General features: G+C 40.8%; 1 pseudogene; it reads left to right on the top strand.

Moving 5' to 3' along the window:
* Positions 1 to 1,171: 1,171 nt before the first annotated feature.
* On the top strand, positions 1,172 to 17,993 carry LOC103746982 (annotated as a pseudogene).
* The last annotated feature ends 1,330 nt before the right edge of the window (positions 17,994 to 19,323 follow it).

Genomic DNA, 19,323 nt, shown 5'->3' with positions numbered 1-19,323 from the left:
TGCGTCTACCAAGGTTGCAAAGTATAGATGATGCTTGAAATTTCCCTACCTTGAGGATGGAAGCTACCACAAGGATGGGTTCCTGGCTCAGGTCCACTTCTTCCCCTGAATCCAGCCTTCCTTTTAGGGCTCCACATGCTTTGATACTGTCTTCCTGAATATTCCTTCAGTGGTTGGTCCTTTGTTATCGATCAAACAGAGCATATCCTGAGTGAAAAAAGGTACCTGTCACTCCATAACCACAGGGAGGGGCACAATTTAACCCCTAGTTGGGAACCAGTGCAGAGCTATGTAAGGGAGTAGTGCTAAAGCTTGGAGGAATGAAGCAGAAATCGAATTGTATTTGTTGCTTCTAAATATACATTCCCAGCCCTGCCCCTCAAGGCACTCTAACTTGTCATCCTCAAACCCTGAGAATGTGTGTGAATCATATTTTCCTCTGTAGTGATTTGATGACTGTGATTGAAACTTCTCTGCCTAAAGGCTTCTGAGAATGGCCACCTCTCTCCTTAATGTCAGCTGTATGATCGCCTTTCACGTGTGGCAGTCTCATTTCTCATTGGCTTATCCACCTTCAGTGACACAAACTCATATCTACTTTGTGCATGTTCTGGTTTCTTATAAAGTGAAGCTTAAATCTGAGTCCTCGAGGAAACTTTTTCTGATTAGATTTCCTTTTTGCTTAATCTTGCATTTCCTTCTGTCCTGTCTTCTTGTTTTCCTTTTCTGTGTGGAAAGACCCTGTCAGAGTCAGGAACTCAAGGGAATTGCTATCTATCACGCCTTATGTAGCCTATGTACCACACACAAGCTCTCTGAGGTTTTCTTTATTTCTTTTGTGGAATTGAGCTGATGATACTCATGGCTGCTACAGTTTTCTATAAAATGTACAGGGTGAAGGCCAGTAACTATCACATGCCTACATGTGATAAACTTGCTCACATGCAGAAGAAATTCCTGACACTGGGTATAGTGCTTGGAGTGATACTGGGCAGCAATAAATGTCTAAAGTATTTGGTAATCTGGTTTGAAATAACACAGGCAAATACCTGGATCATTCTTTTTGACAAACTGTCATAATTAAAGGGTTAACTGCGTATCAAAAGAAATATTTTTATGTTTATGGACTTGAAATGCACATCAAGTATGACAGATATGGTACATCATTAGCATGATCAGTATCAAAAGCGATCTCCATGAAAGGAGCCCTGAGACTAGTGTGGAGCTCAAGGAGAAAGCTCGAAGGGAATGTGAGGCAGAGAAGGACTCAGAGGGTCCTAGCCAGTGGCCTCTGCCCTCATCTGAGAGGTGAATGTGTGTCTTTGCTGAAATACATGGAACAAGCAACTGTGCTCTTCCCTAGTATTAGTGTTTCCTCAGACTCAGGAAAATCTTTTTTTTCTCTTCTTTTTTCTAAATATTTTTACTGTAATTTGTGCATTTCATGTAACAGGTCTTAATCAAATTTAACCCCCCCCCAAGTGACCTGGGTTTTTTATTAGAAGTATTATTTTCAGAGGGTTCCCAGCACTAACATCAGTGTGGACTTCGAAGTTACTGAGAACACAGGAACACCCAGAGACATTGTGGCTCAGGATGTAAGAGGAAGAACAGAACGAGGCCTACCAGAATTGCTCTAAGCAGATTGCCATCCTCACAAATATCTCTGAGGCTCTTTCCAAAGAGACAGCCTGTGATGGGGGCTGGTGATTCCAGGTGATCATAGTTGGTGCTAAAGCCTCACCGAAAGATCCGATTTATCAAAGAGTGTATTCTTTAGACTGCTCTCTCCGAAGCTAAGGAATAAGAAAGATCATCACATGCACTAATTCAACTCACTTAAATTTATTAAACAGTTTTCATTTTATAGGGTACCTTTTGTAAAACATGGAGACAGAAATCCACTCAATTAGAATTGATGTAATTCAATTCTTCCAGTGATCAGTAGATTCGTGGGCATAACCCTTTTGGAAAGCTTTACATATTAGAGTTCAAATCAAGTACTGTTCTATAATTACCAACTCTCATAATAAGCCTCTGCCTAATTTGGTTTTGTTTTTTTAAATTCTTTAAAAATTTCTTTATTATTTTTACTGTATGAGTTCTCCTCAGGCCAGCTGTGAAGACCCAGACCTGGATCAGGCCCCCTACTGATTAAGGGGGGCAAGAGGTGCAGAGTCACCACAGACACCGGGAGTTGGGTAGAAGCAAGCACTAAGCAAGGTGCTGCAGTTTCGTTTAATGCAGGAGGGGGCAGGCCTTATATTTCCCCTTTCTCCGCCCCCAAGTCCCTTTAGTCAGCATATCATTTTCTGATTGATCCGCACCATGCAGTCTGTCATCACTGGGCTCGCGAGCAGGGTATGGAGGCATGGGCTCCTTTTGGTGGGCTATTTGCAGACCAAGAAGTGAAGTGAATTCCCGCTGAATCCCAGGGCTCTGAGTCTGTACCATCTTTGGAGGACTACCCTGATGAGTCAAATTATGGAAAAAGACTTGAGGGTCACGGGGCGGGGGAGGGAAGCAACATTTAAGGGCCTTAAAGGCCAAGTCAGAAACTTGTTGAAAATAGGCATGGAGGCCAATAGTAGCCTGGGAGATGGGGTCAGTATATTGTCCACGTTCCATGAGCATGTCCAACGTAATGTTGAGGCCATATTGGAGATTTAGGCATGCCTGGTTTTCAGCCTGATTGTCACAGGCTGCACACCAGTTTAGAAAGACTGAGGGTTCTAAGACTGCCTTTAGTAAGTTATACCAATCATAGTGGGTTTGTAAATGTAAGGAGCACTGGCGAAGAACCTGCTCGAAATATGGGGAGTCAGGGCCCAATTGCTCAGCTGCCTTGTGGATAAGAACAAGGTCAGTAAGTGGGGTGGGCAGCCATGGACACTGTACCCCATCGGGGCTGACATTAACCAGAAATGCGGACAAAAGCGGGTGAGGCTTTAAGGATGGTGGTCTAGGAGGGAGGGGCATGTTAGCAGGGGAAGGGGTGGAATGGTTATTGGCGGGGAGAGAGTAACTCCTTCCATGGGTAATGGGGCAGGGGAATTTCTGGGCATGGTAGCTCTAGGAGAGTATCCTAAGATATAGGCAAAGGAGCTCCTTCCTTATTGGAAGTGGGCACAGAGGTGGCGTCCACCTCCAGGTCTGGGAGGTTCAGGATTGAGGTAATAGCCAGATGTACACTAGATTGCTCCTGGCAGTGTTTGTTGTGGGCTGAGATGACTTCCTCAGGAGAGGAGGATTTAAGTCTAGCAATGATGGCTAGGAGGATTGGTACAAACGATGTGGGGGGAGTGATCCCTGACCTGACCTCCCTTTTTCAGAAGAGGACCTGTATCCACGTGTCAGGGTCCCACGTTTTCAGGGGAGACCCATGGAGCCAAATTAATAGCTTCATCCCAAAAGTGTTCGATATCTTTTGGTTTCACTTTCAACCCTCTTGTTTTAAGGAGCACCTTGAGTGTTTCTGTTTGTGGTTCCCTGCATTGTGGTGGTAAATTGCCCATTGTGGGAGGGTCTTGTGAAGGGGAATTCACCACTAAAGTAGAAGATGAGGGTGACTACCAAGAGGGCACAAAGAAAGCAAAGAAGCACCGTGAGCCACTCGGATGTAAACCGCCACGACATGTAAAGGTGTATTGGATCCAAATGTCTTGTGCTCAGTGAGGGACTTCTGGAGGCTGTGACACCTCCAGCCATACACTCACACGGTGTCTCTGGGACAGGCAACAGGGTGGCCCAAAGCCTGGGCTCTGAGTTCGGGGTGTATCAGCCCTTATGTGAACTCACCAGGATGAGCCGAGAGGGGGGAGGTGGCGACATGGGCTTCGGGACCACGTGATGGAGTGTGCCTCCCTGATCTAACAAACTAGTCCAACAGTAAAGATGACAGACAGGGCGGAGGGGACAGAGGAGGGGCCTATGGCAGTTACCCTCCAGCAGCCAAAGAAACAGACAAATCCAGGGGCCTACTTACCAAACGAACCGAGGTTCTGGATGTCGCCAACACTGTGGGCAGGGTCCCTGTTCAGGGGCCAGGTGTTGTGGGTTCTCCTCAAACCAACTGTGAAGACCCTGACCTGGATCAGGTCCCCTGCCGATTAGGGGGTGCAAGAGGTGCAGAGTCACGACACAGACACTGGGGGCCAGGTAGAAGCAAGCACTAGGCGAGGTGCTGCAAGCTTCTTTAATGTAGGAGGGGGAAGGCCTTATATTTCCCCTTTCTCCGCCCCCAAGTCCCTTTAGTCTATCGTTTTCTGATTGGTCCGCGCCATGCAGTCTGTCAGCAGTCACTGGTCTCCCGAGCAGGGTGCGGAGGCATGGGCTCCTTTTGGCGGGCTATTTGCAGACCAAGAAGTGAAGTGAATTCCCGCTGAATCCCAGGGCTCTGGGTCTGCACCATCTTTGGAGGCCTCCTGCTACAAATTCTTCCAGTGATCAGTAGATTCGTGGGCATAACCCTTTTGGAAAGCTTTACATATTAGAGTTCAAATCAAGTACTGTTCTATAATTACCAACTCTCATAATAAGCCTCTGCCTAATTTGGTTTTGTTTTTTAAATTCTTTAAAATTTCTTTATTATTTTTACTTTATGTGTATGAGTGTATTGCCTCCATGGATATAAATGCACCCATGCCATGCAGTGCCCAAGGAGGTCAGAAGACAGCCTCAGGTCCCCCTGAGCTGGAGCTACAGCCAGCTGTTAGCTGCAATGTGGCCACTGGAAAATGAACCCAGGTCCTCTGCAAGAGCAGCCAGTGTTCTGAATCACTGAGCATCTCTCCAGCCCCTTGTGATTAAGTGTCTGATGGAAAAATCATGGTCACTTCTCACCTATCAATAGCTCTGCCCTTTGTGTCATAACTACTAACTTGTCTGAAACCATTTTGAATCAGCTTTTTTCCACTTGCTCATGAAAGATGAATTGACAGCTAACATAAAGGTTCTATTAAGTTGTGAAATGTTTCCAAATTTGGAACATTTTAGTTCCTTAAATAAACTGTATATCAAATAATCTTAAATCAACAAAGGACCATATTGTCCAAGATGAGAAACATTTCACCAACAAGCTTAACTGAATATTCATTTTGCTTTTTTGGGATTAACCCCTTACATAAACTCAGGACAGATTTATTGGTACTACATAAGATCCTGGATCTAGAACCTAACACTAAGCTAATTACACTGAACTATTAGTGTTTCAGTGCTCTTTTCCATTACAAATGAAACTTCCTACACACAGCAGACTTAATGCACTGTTCAGTTCAAGGCTTGATCACAGAAATCCTCATACTTATGATTGAACACTCAATCAGTTGGTTTTCAGCAACATAGGCAGTAGTCCTCTCCTGGCAAAGGAGAGCCATCCCTCCTTCCAGCTGTGTGTGTATTCCTGGAGCCATCCTATCATATTAGTAGCCCTTGCTTCAAATCCACTTAAAAGGAGAAAAAGCAGAAAGCACACACACTGGCAAAGCCAAGAGGATGTGCCTCTATGTCAACATGTGCAAGTGTTTGCTAACTAGACATTCACATGTGGAATTCTTCTGTGCATCCTGGAATCTATACTCTTAACTTGACTTTATATTTAATAGTACCCAAAATTACCCCATCTGTTGCTTTAAAATGAGTTGTCTTAAGAAGAAGGCTTTGCCTCTTGATTTATAGGTACCTATTCTATTACTATACGAGGAAAAACAGAAACGGACACCCTACCAGACTAAAGACTATTTTCAAACTTATCTCATCCTTTAAAACATGTGCATTCTGTGAGAAGGTCCCTCATGAAGCCTCCATGAGCAATGAAATGTGAGCTGGTGTCACACAAATATGGAATCATATCAATCCTTGAAAACTTAAATTACTGGCTTATTGACGATTGAATTGAGTTATGAACAAAGAATAATTCAGAGAATTCAGATCAGCTTTGTGTTCATACAATAACAATCACAAATTATACTAAGTTGAATGTCTATCCTCATGAAAACAAATCTCAAACTATTGAATATTTCATTGACAAAGACGCATTAGTGGGACTCTACAGGAATGACTAGAGGAAAAGATCAAACAGGAGTATTAAACAGCTACCAAACATAAGCAGCTGCAACAATCCTAGTCTAGAGCTCTGCAGGAGTAGGTGTAGAAAGGAAGTTTGATGAGGGGTCAAATTGAAAGTTGAATTCAGATTAGAAGCCTAAGGCCATTTCAGCCCAAACACCAGATCGCTTCATTTATTGGCACATTTCTGTCCTGCAGAGCTTTCTTTCTAGGTGTGGCCCAAGGTGATCGTTTTACAGCTTTCCCAGATGCTACACAGCCTAAAACTGTCGAATGTGGAACACTTGAGTGCCTGGGCCCTGAGAAGCCATAGATTAAAGAGAAACTCAGAAGCCTACTCTCAATTACACTTAAGAGCCCCAAGAATTTAGCAGAGAGAACAACTATTGGCCCAGGAAATTAAAAGATCTGCCTAGAGACCAGGAAGGATTGGACATCAGGTCTTCCTGTTTTCTCTGGGCATAATATGTTTGCTGCATAATGTCCCATCTTTCTGCATGAAGATCATCACTGTGCCTTGAAAGTTTGGTCAGCAATGGTGATGGGACTGAGGACAAAGCACTTCTTGAAGGGAGCTAAGGGACTCACGGTTTGGCTGATGACTTTTGGGTGGGTCCCTGGGCTTCAGGATGAACCGTCCTTAAAGATACAGACACTGCTGCTCCTGGACCACCTTTCCGAGGTCTAGGTAGGAGGTCAAATCACTTGCCCCAAGGGGCGTAAATGCATCATTTTGTAAGTCAGTCCTTTTCATGGTATACAGATTCTCGTGCCCTAAATGGAGAAAATTCAAATATAGATTGACGTTAAAATTGATGAAGATAATCAAACTCACCTGTTTGTGAGCATGTACAGAATCTGGTGTGAGCTACAATTATCCTAGGATTTCTGGAATAGAGAAGGCAGTGTATCGCTAGAACAAAATGATCCTTCATTGGAAGACTCTGGTGAAGAAGGTCCAAGTGCACACATTTTAAAATACAGAGGACAAATGAGTGATCTTCCTTGTAATGCACAGACTACAAAACATTATATGGTGGATCATTGGCTACATTTCCTTTCAACACACTCTGCCACCTTCTAGTTTCGCACTGACATTCCATCAAGCCTTCTAGCCCTACATTCATCATCCCCAATATTTGTCATAAAAGAAAGATACTTTTAGTGTGGTTTAGTATTCTTTCAATAATGTTAGAATTGGTCTGATCAGTCTTTCCCCACACGTGACGCCCAGAGGTTTAGAGAGAGAGTTCATTTCCCTCTGTCAGGTCTGAGGCCAGGCTTCTCAGTAGAACTGGAGTGGTCTTCCTTGTGCTTCCCTGCACTGATTTTCCTCTGACACTGAACCAGGGGAAGCTGCAGGGCACTGCAGACACAGAAGAAACCAGCAAAGCGGTGTTTGTGGGAAAGGAGACCACTCCCAGACGTATTGGTGGTTATCATCTAGATTTTGGTTTATTCTTTCACACTTTAGTTACTACCTCTACAGAAATCCTAAGATCCTGTACTGTGCAAATAAATGTATTTCCCTTTTTCAAGGAATTGAGTGAAATCGCCCTTTCTTCTCCTTTTCACTTACCACTGATATAACTTGAGAACCCTTGATTTTTCTTCCCATTTGGCAGAGATACAATGCTTCTATCTGAATATTTGTGTATATATATACACACATACGTATATATGTATATATATACATACACATATATATATACATACACATATATATGTATATGAAGCAAAAATCTAAGATGAGAACAAGAAATTGTAAAGGGGACATGAAAGGAGTTGGAGGTGGAAGGAAGGGTGAAAATTGGAAATATAATATGCATATAATATATGAAACTCTCAAAAAAAAACATGAACTTCCTGCTTCTATATGATTTCTCCTGCACCTGATTTACTGCTCTCCAAATTTTACAGTACTATGTATAATACAAAGACCATAATGTCACATGTGATTTCCCACATTTTTCTAGTCCTGGCACTCAAGAGGCTGAGGTGGAAACATAGAAAGCTTAAGGCCAGCCTGACTACATCCCAACATCTCATCTCAAACCATCCCCAAAAGCATCAACAGTTGAGTGTGTGCATGTTGTCCTCAGCTATATCCAGGGTGTTCCCTTTAGTCTAAGACTAAGATTGAACATTTCCTAAGAAATCTTAGAATGCCAGTTTCCCATCATTTGACATCTGTCTGATTGTGACCAAAAGTCCTCAAAGATTTGTTGCCAGAATTCGGAAATGGGGAAATCCAATAAAACAGAGACACTGTTCCACAGGTTCCCTCACTGCAGTGTCAGCGCAGGGTCACTGCTGAGTCACATCCATCCTTGTCAAATTACTTTTTGTCAGTCTACCACAGTGAAGACAACTGAGAACCAATAACTTATTTTGGGAGCTGAATTATTCTGACAAAGAATTAAGAACAGGCCTAGCCTATTCATCAAAACTCTTAACACAAATTATACAAAATACAAATTAGGAAATATTTAAGCCCACCCACACAGTAACCCCCATCCCCCACCCCAGGACTAAGCTCTGAACATGCTGTATTCACTCTGGACCAGCCTGGAGAGTTAGCTAGATTTTAACAGTCAGAATGTGACCACCTGTGTTTTGTTTTGTAGAAAGAAGTCCCTGCCATCACTTAGTTCTGCTTTAGATTTCTGTCCTTACCTAGGAGTAGAAAGGGAGCTTCTTTTTGAGAAGAGAACCACAGTTGATATTGTTCCTCAGGATTCTGGGAGACAAAGAACAAATGAAAGAAAATAATTTTACAACAAGCATTGCAAAGTATCTTTCACAGCAGACACCGGAAGATGCATTTCCTCTCCATCTCCATGTTTCTAGAACTGAAAACAGAATCTGTTGTTCTAAGAGGTGGCCATGGTTTCAAGTTAACAATGGTGGCATCATAACTGCTGTTCTCTTCCCTGGCTCAGCAGTGACCCCAATGTTCTGCCTTCTCCTTTCTCAGGAGCATAGACTTGTGGAATCTCAATGCAGTCATCCTGTCATTGTTTGTGACACTCTAAGAAATCACTGTATTTCTTGTACCTGGGAAAGAAAACTTCATCTACAGATCCTCAATAGCCATTTTCTATACCTTTCAAGAAGACTAAGATTTACCTTCAATATTCCTGTCCAGACAACTTATTCCCTGGGAGGCACGGGCGGACACGCGTGTGCATGTGCACACACACACAAACACACACACACACATACACATACACACACACACACACACCCCATAACTGTCTTCCCTGAGCAAGGTAACACTTGAAAGGCATCGTAAACTCAGCAGTAAATTTTCACAATGAGACAGAATTTTATATAAGGCCCTATTCTATGGAAGTGGGGTTTTCTGACCATATTGACACTATATGAGATTTGAGCCCTTGACCTTTCTTCATTTCTGCTTGGAATTGTTATCTTTATCCTCAAATATGCCATGTCTACTATCAAAAGTTTTACAGTCCCATCACATTCAAAGGAAGATAGACTGAAAAGCAAAACAGGATGAATGCTGTGTGAAAAAAAGCATCTAAGATTCATGGTCTATATGGCTCAGTATGTGTAGCTGTGTGTTGGAAAGCCTGCAGAACTGAGTTTAGTCCTTGTACCCACATAATGGAGGATGGAGAGAACTGACTCTACTAAGTTTTCTGCTGACCTGCACACACAACCATAGCATGCATTCACATTTACTTACCATGCTCTCCCACACCAATGTACACTCATTCTTATGGTAAATAAATCATCCATGCATCGTGTATCATATCCTCAGGACTAGTATCCTGGGAATAGCTCCGTAGTCACATTTTTCTTCTGCTAAAATGTATATCAACATAATTCTTTCAAAAATGATAAGATGGAGACTATATCCTTGAGGGATGATATGAATAAATGAATAAAAGGAAAGTTGAAAGAAGATAAAGAGAGACTATGTCAAAAAGAAGTTGGGATTTCAATAAATAATTTTTTATAATATTCATGTGTGCATATGCATACATATATTGCATGTATATGAGCATGCACATATAAAACATACAAATCATAATGCACGTTCTTACATGCACTCTAGAAGTTCAGACTGATTTCAATAATTTGTCGCTTTAGAAGCAATGAAATTTAACATGAGAATGAAGGAACTTCCCCACATGTAGACCATCATAGTATGTTAACTGGCTTTGCTTCTTGAGATGAGGGTGACAAAACCTGCCTTTGAGACATACAATAGTTACGTGTATTGCATAATATTTATACACACAGAGAGACCAAAAAATTTTGATATTTTACTCAAAGGAGCCGACACTGCACTTACCGGTATTCCTAGCAACAGTCGTATCTTCTCGATAATGTCATTCACAGTTTCCCGATTTGTTGATGTTACTGTGAGAAACTACAAATAGAGAAAAATATTACTACTGAATTTTACAAACTAGTTATTGTCTAGTTATTGCCTGCAGTGAAAGCCTATTTGGGTTATTAATAAACTACAGCAACCACAATGAACAAATCTTGAACTTTTTTCCTTTTGTCTATATAACATTAAGGGGGTAATGAAATAGCAGACTACAGGGGCTTTAGAGATGGCTCAGAAAGTAGAGACGATAGTTACCCAAACTTACAATCTGAGTTTGGGTCTGACAACTTGCATTTCTTCCAAGGCCCAACTTGCTTGTCTCTGACACCCACATGCACACTATAATATGTGTGAGTGCTTTGCATGCATATTAACACACAGGTGTACACACACACACACACACACACACAGAAGAATGCAAACAATTTTTCTTTAAAAATGATAGGTCTATGGAATTAGAGCTGGCACAGGAGCTGATGTTTCATACACTGAAATTGCTTGCACAATGGGTGGGAGGCTGTAGAAGAAGAGAGATGGAAGGCTTTCCTTCTCTTTTCATGTGGTGTTTATAGAATGGATGAGTTTCTTTGCTTGTCATAGGTTCTAGTACATAGAATCTGTATTGATTCAACACGATGTTGAATCATGTACTAGAATATGTGATACTGGTCCTGGTAGCGTAATTGCAGCTTAATTCAAAACATACCGAAGTGAGGAATTCTCTGTTTCTGGCTTCATGATTAGGTTTTCCTTGTTGAATTTTATTGACACAATTAATCTATAAATCCAGAAGGAAGATGTTCATAAAGCTCCATTGGTAACTTAGCCAATAATTAAGATCCAATTTAGTAGGATTTCTATATAAAAAGGGGTAGGGTAGGCTAGGCCATTGGATTGCAGGCTTCCATTAATAATTTCAAATTAATACTTGCAAAATACCTTTGAAGAACAGAATGCCATTCTCTCTTTTTGTTTGAAGACCTGTAATATAAAAGTGAGAGTAAATATAATTATATTAAATTTTTCACAATAGCTTAAAAACTGCTTTCACGACTGAAGTTTTAGAAGGCCATGGCTGTCAATGTAAGTACAGGTGTAAGTAATATCCTCCCGATAATTGGATTTCTGACAGACTGCCTCTTTAAAGGTGACCTTACAGTGATGGAAGAAGACTGTCATGTGGAAGCTGGTTGACTGCAGCTGTTGGGTGCAAATCATCTAATCTTAGCTAGGTGCAGAAGCTGTCTAAACTTTGGTTTTACTACAGATAAAATGCATAATTCAGTCTCATAGTGTTCTTTCAGACTGAAATGCTATACAACTAAACAGTTATTCATATCAATTCATACATAAATGCAAGGATAATTTCATTTAGAGACATACAAGACACTCCAATTACTCCACATGAACTGCATATTTAACAGCATGATAATAGTTCCTAGAAAATTTAATTTTCATGACTGTTTCTCTACTCAAGAATAAATTGCCTTCTCCTATATGTCTATTTATTCTCTTAGCTACATCACCATGTCATTGAATACATTATTTAAAGGGTTATAGGATAGATTTACTGCTTACTACATTTTCTAGGGGAGTGTTTTCAAATACATGCAGCCCAAAAATAATAGACAATGATGACATTTGGTAACACTGTCATACAGATCAACATGACTATGCCTAGAGCATTTTCCTTGTGGAAAATGCAAGCCCAGGCCCTATTCAGTAATCTATTTATTATCCCTAACACAGACACACTGCTATACCATATTTTTCTATCCATCCAAAGTTGAATTTTTACTTTTCATCCAGTTTTGGCAATTATGAACTATATGGCTGAGAACACTTCTGTCTGGATTTCCCATCATTTGTGCACAGTCATTCATCAGGAAGCTGCTTTGAAAATTGAAATTGCTGAACACATGGCCATTTTGCTTAACTTACCACTAAACATCGGACATTTTCTCAAGACCCTGCACATTTTTATTTCTTTCACTAACTGCTCCCTGACTTCTCACCTGCACTCAGTTGGGGATTTGTTCATCAGAAGGGAGGACCATCCATGACACCACAACTGGCTACTCACAGTAAGTCACAGAATTGAAAATTGTCAAACTCACTAGTCATAGACATATTTATAACAGCCTAAAACATAATTCTATGGCTTTCTGTCCAATCTAACATATAAAGATGATTTCCACCTGCCATACCCTGATCTTAGGGAAGTTTCCTCATTATTATCAAACACCTGAAGCACCTACAGTTGGAACACATTCTTTCCACATGCAAAATGGAGGAAATAAAAAGCCAGAAAGAAGAACGATGCTGAGAGAATTATGGTATGAAAAAGAAAATACACAGCTAATGACAAATACATGGACTATGCTGAAAAGCTCTATATGTTTGCCTTAAGTCCAGAGCTGAGTCTTAGAACCTAGTAAGTTTACAAAACATGTGGACATGTGCTAGCAGACACTGCTCTGTGATGATGGCTGAGGTTTGGGCAGAGGGATGAGAAGAGTAAGAAGAGTGCTGAGTGCAGGAGATGAAATCCCATGGGAAAAGCAATTTGAATAGAGATGCGCCTCAAAACCACTGTGAATGAAACAATTGCACTTCAGGGGTTACATGCACTGAAAAATAACCCTTAAATGCCAGCCTAAGAATGCACTGAAAACTTTCTTGCACCCAACAAAACTAACAGTTTCAGACTATTAAGACACCATTGTTGTCTGCAGAACCCAGTCCTGATCATCTGGATCAGAGACATGCAGGGATATGAGCATTTTGTATATAAAGCACTATTGATTTCAGACATTATTTGGGAGTACAAGAGGAAGTTTACAAACCTAACTGTCCTACTCAAAGCTACTGAGAAGATGCATACATAGACAGTGTCAAAACTTAAAGAACACCTGATGACCTTGGATAACGACATTGGAAAGGGGCCAGAGCCCTGCTCTCAACTTCTTTCCATAGAACCTAGAGATCTACCTCACTGTTGCCACAAGGCACATCAGAAGCCTCCCTGAAACAGCAGGTATCAACAACTAAGGGACTCCAGCACTATCCCCTGTTGATCCGTTTAGACATATTTTCATGTAGGATCTCTCTGGGAGTGGGGGTGATACACAAAAGTGACAATTCGGTAAGTTAAAATTTTAGTTGACTTTTTACACTCAGACTAAAACAGATATTTATTGTTCAAATGCTCTAAGAAAAAGTCTATACATTCAGGTTTTCAGTCTGTGCTGGATAAGGTCAAGCTGACTGTGTCCTACTACAGGCAGTGTATGTCAACACAGGGAAAAGCTTTGAGCCTTACCAAAAGGTGGCTATGAAGTTCTCCATGGGCCAGCCCAAAAAATGGATTTCAGGCAACGATTGGGGCCCATCAAGTCTGTAACCATGGATCCATCAATCCACAGGGAAATCAGTGGGATGATGTATTTTTATCTTACAGGTTAGGTTATACCTAAAAGTGAGTCAAACAAGACCTCTGTTTGTTAAGTTTGGTTTTAAATGAGGGACCACTGTTCGCATGGTAAAGCACAGTTCATTATCCTCCAAATAGGCCTCCAAGCAGGCCTCACTCACCTGTTCTTTCCTTGACACAACTCAGGCCATGGGTAGGCAGACTACAATTATGCTTGTGCTAAAGGAAGTGAATCCACAGAGGCACTCAAATTTTAAATTGGTACTAACATCTCTAGGCAGTCTGTCCTAATCTTGTAAGATAACTATTCAGTATTGATTTTACTTTGTATTTGATACTGCTTTAAAAATAAACTACTTATGAAGAAAGAAAACCGCATTTGGAAAATTTTTCCTCTATTTTAATAAAGTACTCAGATGCTGTGCTTTCTTAAAGCAAAACAATAAAGTGATTAAAAAGTGCTGTGCACATTATGTTCTGTATTACCTGGTACCTGACATTTGATAAGAATATTTTAAAACATTTTATGAACATCATTTCATTTAATCATCAAATAACATCAGGAATTCTTTATTTGCCCCACTGGTAACTGAGTAAACTTTTGGAATGGTAGGCAACCCAAAGCAAAAGGACAGGATAGGAAACCAGGCAGACTAATAGCCAAACCCAGCTCAGACCCACCAGGTCCTAATGCCTCCTTATCTACCTTCTAAAGCCACAGCCTGGGAGCACTGCTCTCTGAATGAACTCCCTCATAGTCCACACTGGCATCTTTTTTCCATGGCCATCAGCCTTTTAATGGGTACTGTGATTTTACTTTGGGATTGGAGGATAATTTTACTATATAGTTATGAATCAACCTACCTGTAAATAGGGAAAATATACCCTAGTATAATTTATACACAGATTCACGCTACTAGGTTCCCCTTTGTGATTGTTCCCACTTAATAACCAAGGTCCTTTTGGTGACAGTAGCTTAAGCCTCTTAAAAGGTGACACAGACAAGATCACCAAATCCAGATGCCTCTTCATAATTTTAAAATCACGTGTATATATGTGTATGTGTGTGCACATGTACCACATGCACAATTGCCCATGGAAGCTTAAAAAGTGTATCTGATTCCCTGGAGCTACAGATACAGGCAGTTGCAAGGTGCCTGATGTGGGTGCTGGGAATTGAGCTTGCATCCTCTGGAAGATCAGCAAGCTCTCTAAACCACTGAGTCAATTCTCCCATTTTACTTCTATTGATTCTCAATGTTTTTATCAACAGGATCACAGGGCAGGTTGTGACCTGTTCCAATTCTTGTTGAATGAATAAGACATCAAAATATTTTCAAAAAAAAGGAAGTGTTTCCATTTGACCCATAGGGACTGGGCACTACAAATTCCTCGATAATTTGGAGACTGCAAAATATGTGCCGACTCTTAGTCACAATCAAGAAATCCCTCTACAAATTAAGACGGCATTTTTTTTACTGACAAGCCCTTTTCTAAGTTGTACTGGTACATGGAATATCAGGGCTTGTTGAAGCATCTTCCCAAAAGTCTTTATCTCATTGAGAATTTCCATCCTGGAAGACTTTTCCTGTTATAAGACAAACACTAAAAGAATAGTCAATGGTCAGCAGGAGAGAATTTTATGCAAAATTTGAAGGGATAGGATGCTAATCCTAGAATCCCAATTCCCATTTTAAGACTCCACTGGGCAATAGTTTCAAACCTAATAAAATAGATGAGTTCATTTCAGAAGCTGTATAGAGATCAGATTCAAGTTCTGAGACTGACAGACCCTAACAGACAGGAAAAGGAGAAAACAGCAAACACATCTCCAACTATCTGAGAAGAGAAAAGCCAATAGTTGAGAGTGTTGCACGCACTGTGCTATTAGCCATGCCAAATGCTGCAAGGCCAAGGCATATGAATTCTCAGAACATCCCAATGGGGTCGCCATGTGGAGGTCATTATTAAGCAGGAGAGAAACAATCTGTGTGTAATGATGAAGGACTGCTGTGTAAAAGACAACGATAAGCAGAATGACACAAACACTCTCACACCTTGATGCCTTCAACTAAGACTATGTCAGAGGATATAGAGAGCATGCAGAAGTCCCTCACATTAGGACTCTAAAACCCAGTAGACCCACTATAACTACCTTACACCCAAAGAATCTGAATGCTGTACCCAGAAAAGAGGCTTTCAGGCCACTAGAAACATGTTGGTAAGAACTTGCAGCAATGCTGTCAGTATGCACAAGACACATGCAGACTCAATAAGACAAAAATACAACATAGGATGAGGAAATGGGCAGCAGGTCCCAACCCTACCCAAGGAGCTATTGGCAAATGCTTACTGTGGGGTGAGGAAGGGTAGGTCTTCCTTAAGGGAGTGACTCTAGATAGGCTGACTACACTCCAGTAGATGAACTTGCACCAAATGACACCTGGATGGATTTGCTTGACTGTATGGGACTTAACATATATGACAGAATACTTTAGATCTAGTGGGGGGGCGGTATGGGCAGCAGGGATGTGTGGGGTTTTAAATTTAGTTAAGATGTATTGTGTGAAATGCTCAAAATTTCAATAAAAATATTAAAAATAGAAAAAAGAAAAACAAGAATAGAGCAACTATGAGCAAACCCCATGGCCCATGTGACCAAAGTTATGGGAACTGTGGAGAGCTCTGAAATGACTAAGGTTCATTAAAAAGAGAAGCAACATCCTCAGACCATGGAGAAGTCATCACAACTCATTGTTGGCAGAAATGAAGATTTAAAAGTTTCTGTGGTTGACCTGAAAACTAAAGTCTGCATCACTGGCTGAGGCCTGTTGTCCCTCTGAAAGGCCTGTGGTGCATTTGCCAAGCCTGAAGCAGAAAGAAGATGGAGGTCGCTTGAGAACTTGGCAGGACCAGCTAGAAAAGGCCAAAGAGACCCTCAAGAACACGGATGAGATCATCCACAAGCTCACTGAGCATGGTCCGAATGATGTGTGCCATGGACTCTCAGACACTGGAGGAGAAACCCCAACAAACAGAGAGGTCTTGAAAAGGGCAGTCAGTAGGCTGGGCAGGGAGCATTAGATAAGAAGAGAATCATCCCAGGAAAGTGACCCAGAGGATGATGATGTGAAAAAGCCAGCACTACAGTCTTCGGTTGTAGCTGCCTCCAGTGAACGCACATGCAGAGATCTTATCCAGGATCAAAATATGATGAAAAGGGAAAGGAAAGAACTCATGAATATTTGTTTGTTGATGTGCAAACTAAAAATTTAAGCAAGAATCTACAGCTGCTACTGAAAGGGAAAAGAGGCGCCAAGAAGTTGAGGAAAAACGCGAAATTCAGGCAGAGCAAGAGAGAAACCATGTGGAGAATAAGAGAGAACTGTGAAGCAGACAGAACCTCTACTTTCGGAACAGAAGGTTGAACTTCTGCAGCTGCAAGGAGAATGGAATAATGCCGAGATAATTAAATATATAAGAACTAAGACAAAGACCCATGTTCCTGGAGGAATGTGCCCATCCACCCAAAAGCTGGCAGAAGATTCACAGAGAAAAATGAACTCTTTATTTGAAGTTACATGCACTGAACTTGCAGCACAAATAAATAAAATAGAGGCTAGGCCTAGAAGACAATTGATGAAGGAAAAAGAGCACCAGGAGGTATGAAGGAAGAACAAGAAGTAGGTAAGGTGGTTCAGCGACAGCAAGAGTGGAGGAGACAGGTCATCAGCAGAATGATGTAGAAATAGAGGAGGCAGAAAAGGAACAGCAAGTAGGAAAAGTTCATAGTGATGCAGGGAAAGTACAGGGGGACCAGGAACAGAAACAGGAGACAGAAGTGAAGGTGGAGAACACCGAGGAAAGGGAAAGTGAGAAGCAGCAGGATCAAAAGCCAAAAGAAGTGATGGATGTGTGAGAGATGGATGAAAATGCCAAAAATGCAATTGCTGGCAGGAAGTAATGGAAACCAACCAAGTTGAAAGTACAGAACCTTTAAAAAAAGAATCTAGTGAAGAATTGGAGCCAGTGATGGAATTTATACTCTTACTTATACAGAAATTGGAAAAGTATGACAGAAGGAGAAAATTATTCGACACAAGTGAACCAGAAGGGGATGGTTGGTGAGTCACTCATCCTGTCCAGCTACAAAAGATGCTGAAGGTAAGAGAATGGTTCAGTCTACTGTGACACAAAGAAAATGCTAAGAGTATGGCTACACAGTATTCCCAAGACTTCATGAAGATCAAGGAATGAGAATATTCAGTAACTCAGAGACCTTGGGACACTGAACGCCTTGATCATAGATTCCTCTAATCTGTGAAATTTATGCATGCATGGACATACGTATACTGGTTTTTAAGAAATACTTATTCCTATTTTTAAGGAAATTTGATCATACTTTTCTTTGTCTTAAAATTTTTATGTTTATAAAGTAGAATTTTCATAAAGATTGTTTACACCATAGGCTGTATGCTTGAAGACTCAGATGGAAATAATAGTTTTTACTTAACAAGCAACTAAGATCCAGAGAAACAAAAAGGCCAAAAGGGAAAAGACAGTGACTATCCCATCATATGTAGAACAATGATATGAATATTTGTCAAATGTAGTTCAAACTTGTTTTCTTGATGGCATACAAATTCAAGTAAATGGAGATTCTTGGAAAGACATTACCATTTTATCTAAAACAATGTTTAATTTGGGGAAATATATACTACATAACATAATTACTGAAAACACAAGAAAGTCTTTAAATTGAAAGAAATCCTTAGACATTTGACTGAAGTATGATCTTTTCCACAGTGGCTTTCAGGTTACAAGGTAAAACAACTAGAAAATAAAAAAATCTCTCAGAAGTAGGACAGACATTTTTGTAAACTTTCAGAACTCTCCCATGTAGCCCAGAGCCCATCTCCCTGACAGTCTGAAGCCTGATTTCTTAAAGTGCACAGAACCAAACATTATTACTACAGGAGCTACTTTCCATGAAGGCAGCACTGCAGTTAAGAATCAGTTCACATGATTTGAAGGAAACAAGAACATTTTCTGAGACTGTCACTATGAGGACCAAATATAGTTATTAAGAGAATACCTTTGCCAGTGAAGTCTTTATGGAGTGTATTTCAATGGATTTGAATTTCTTTTTTTGCATCCTTGTCACTAAACACCAAAAAGTGGCTTCAGCAGTCAGGAAATCAACTACTGAAGTCTGAGAATTCAGCAGTAGTCAAGGAGACTGGCTTCTATATCAAGGTTCTGAGGCTCATGGCATAACTGACAAAGTGACACATATCAACCCTTCATTTCCAAATACTCTTGCTTTAAAAATTGAGGTTAGATTCACAATCAGTTTCAAGGGATAGCAGAGATTCTAGCAGCATTTGTATTGATTCAAATCAAGAGTAACCTGTAACCCTAAACTCTCCATATCCTAACCAGATAGATGGAGTGGTTT

Source organism: Nannospalax galili, unplaced genomic scaffold (assembly GCF_000622305.1).
Source record: "Nannospalax galili isolate Female #2095 unplaced genomic scaffold, S.galili_v1.0 scaffold1365, whole genome shotgun sequence".
In the NCBI taxonomy this organism is placed as follows: domain Eukaryota; kingdom Metazoa; phylum Chordata; class Mammalia; order Rodentia; family Spalacidae; genus Nannospalax; species Nannospalax galili.
The sequence above is the reverse complement of the archived record's forward strand: the minus strand, read 5'-3'. Positions and strand labels throughout refer to the sequence as shown.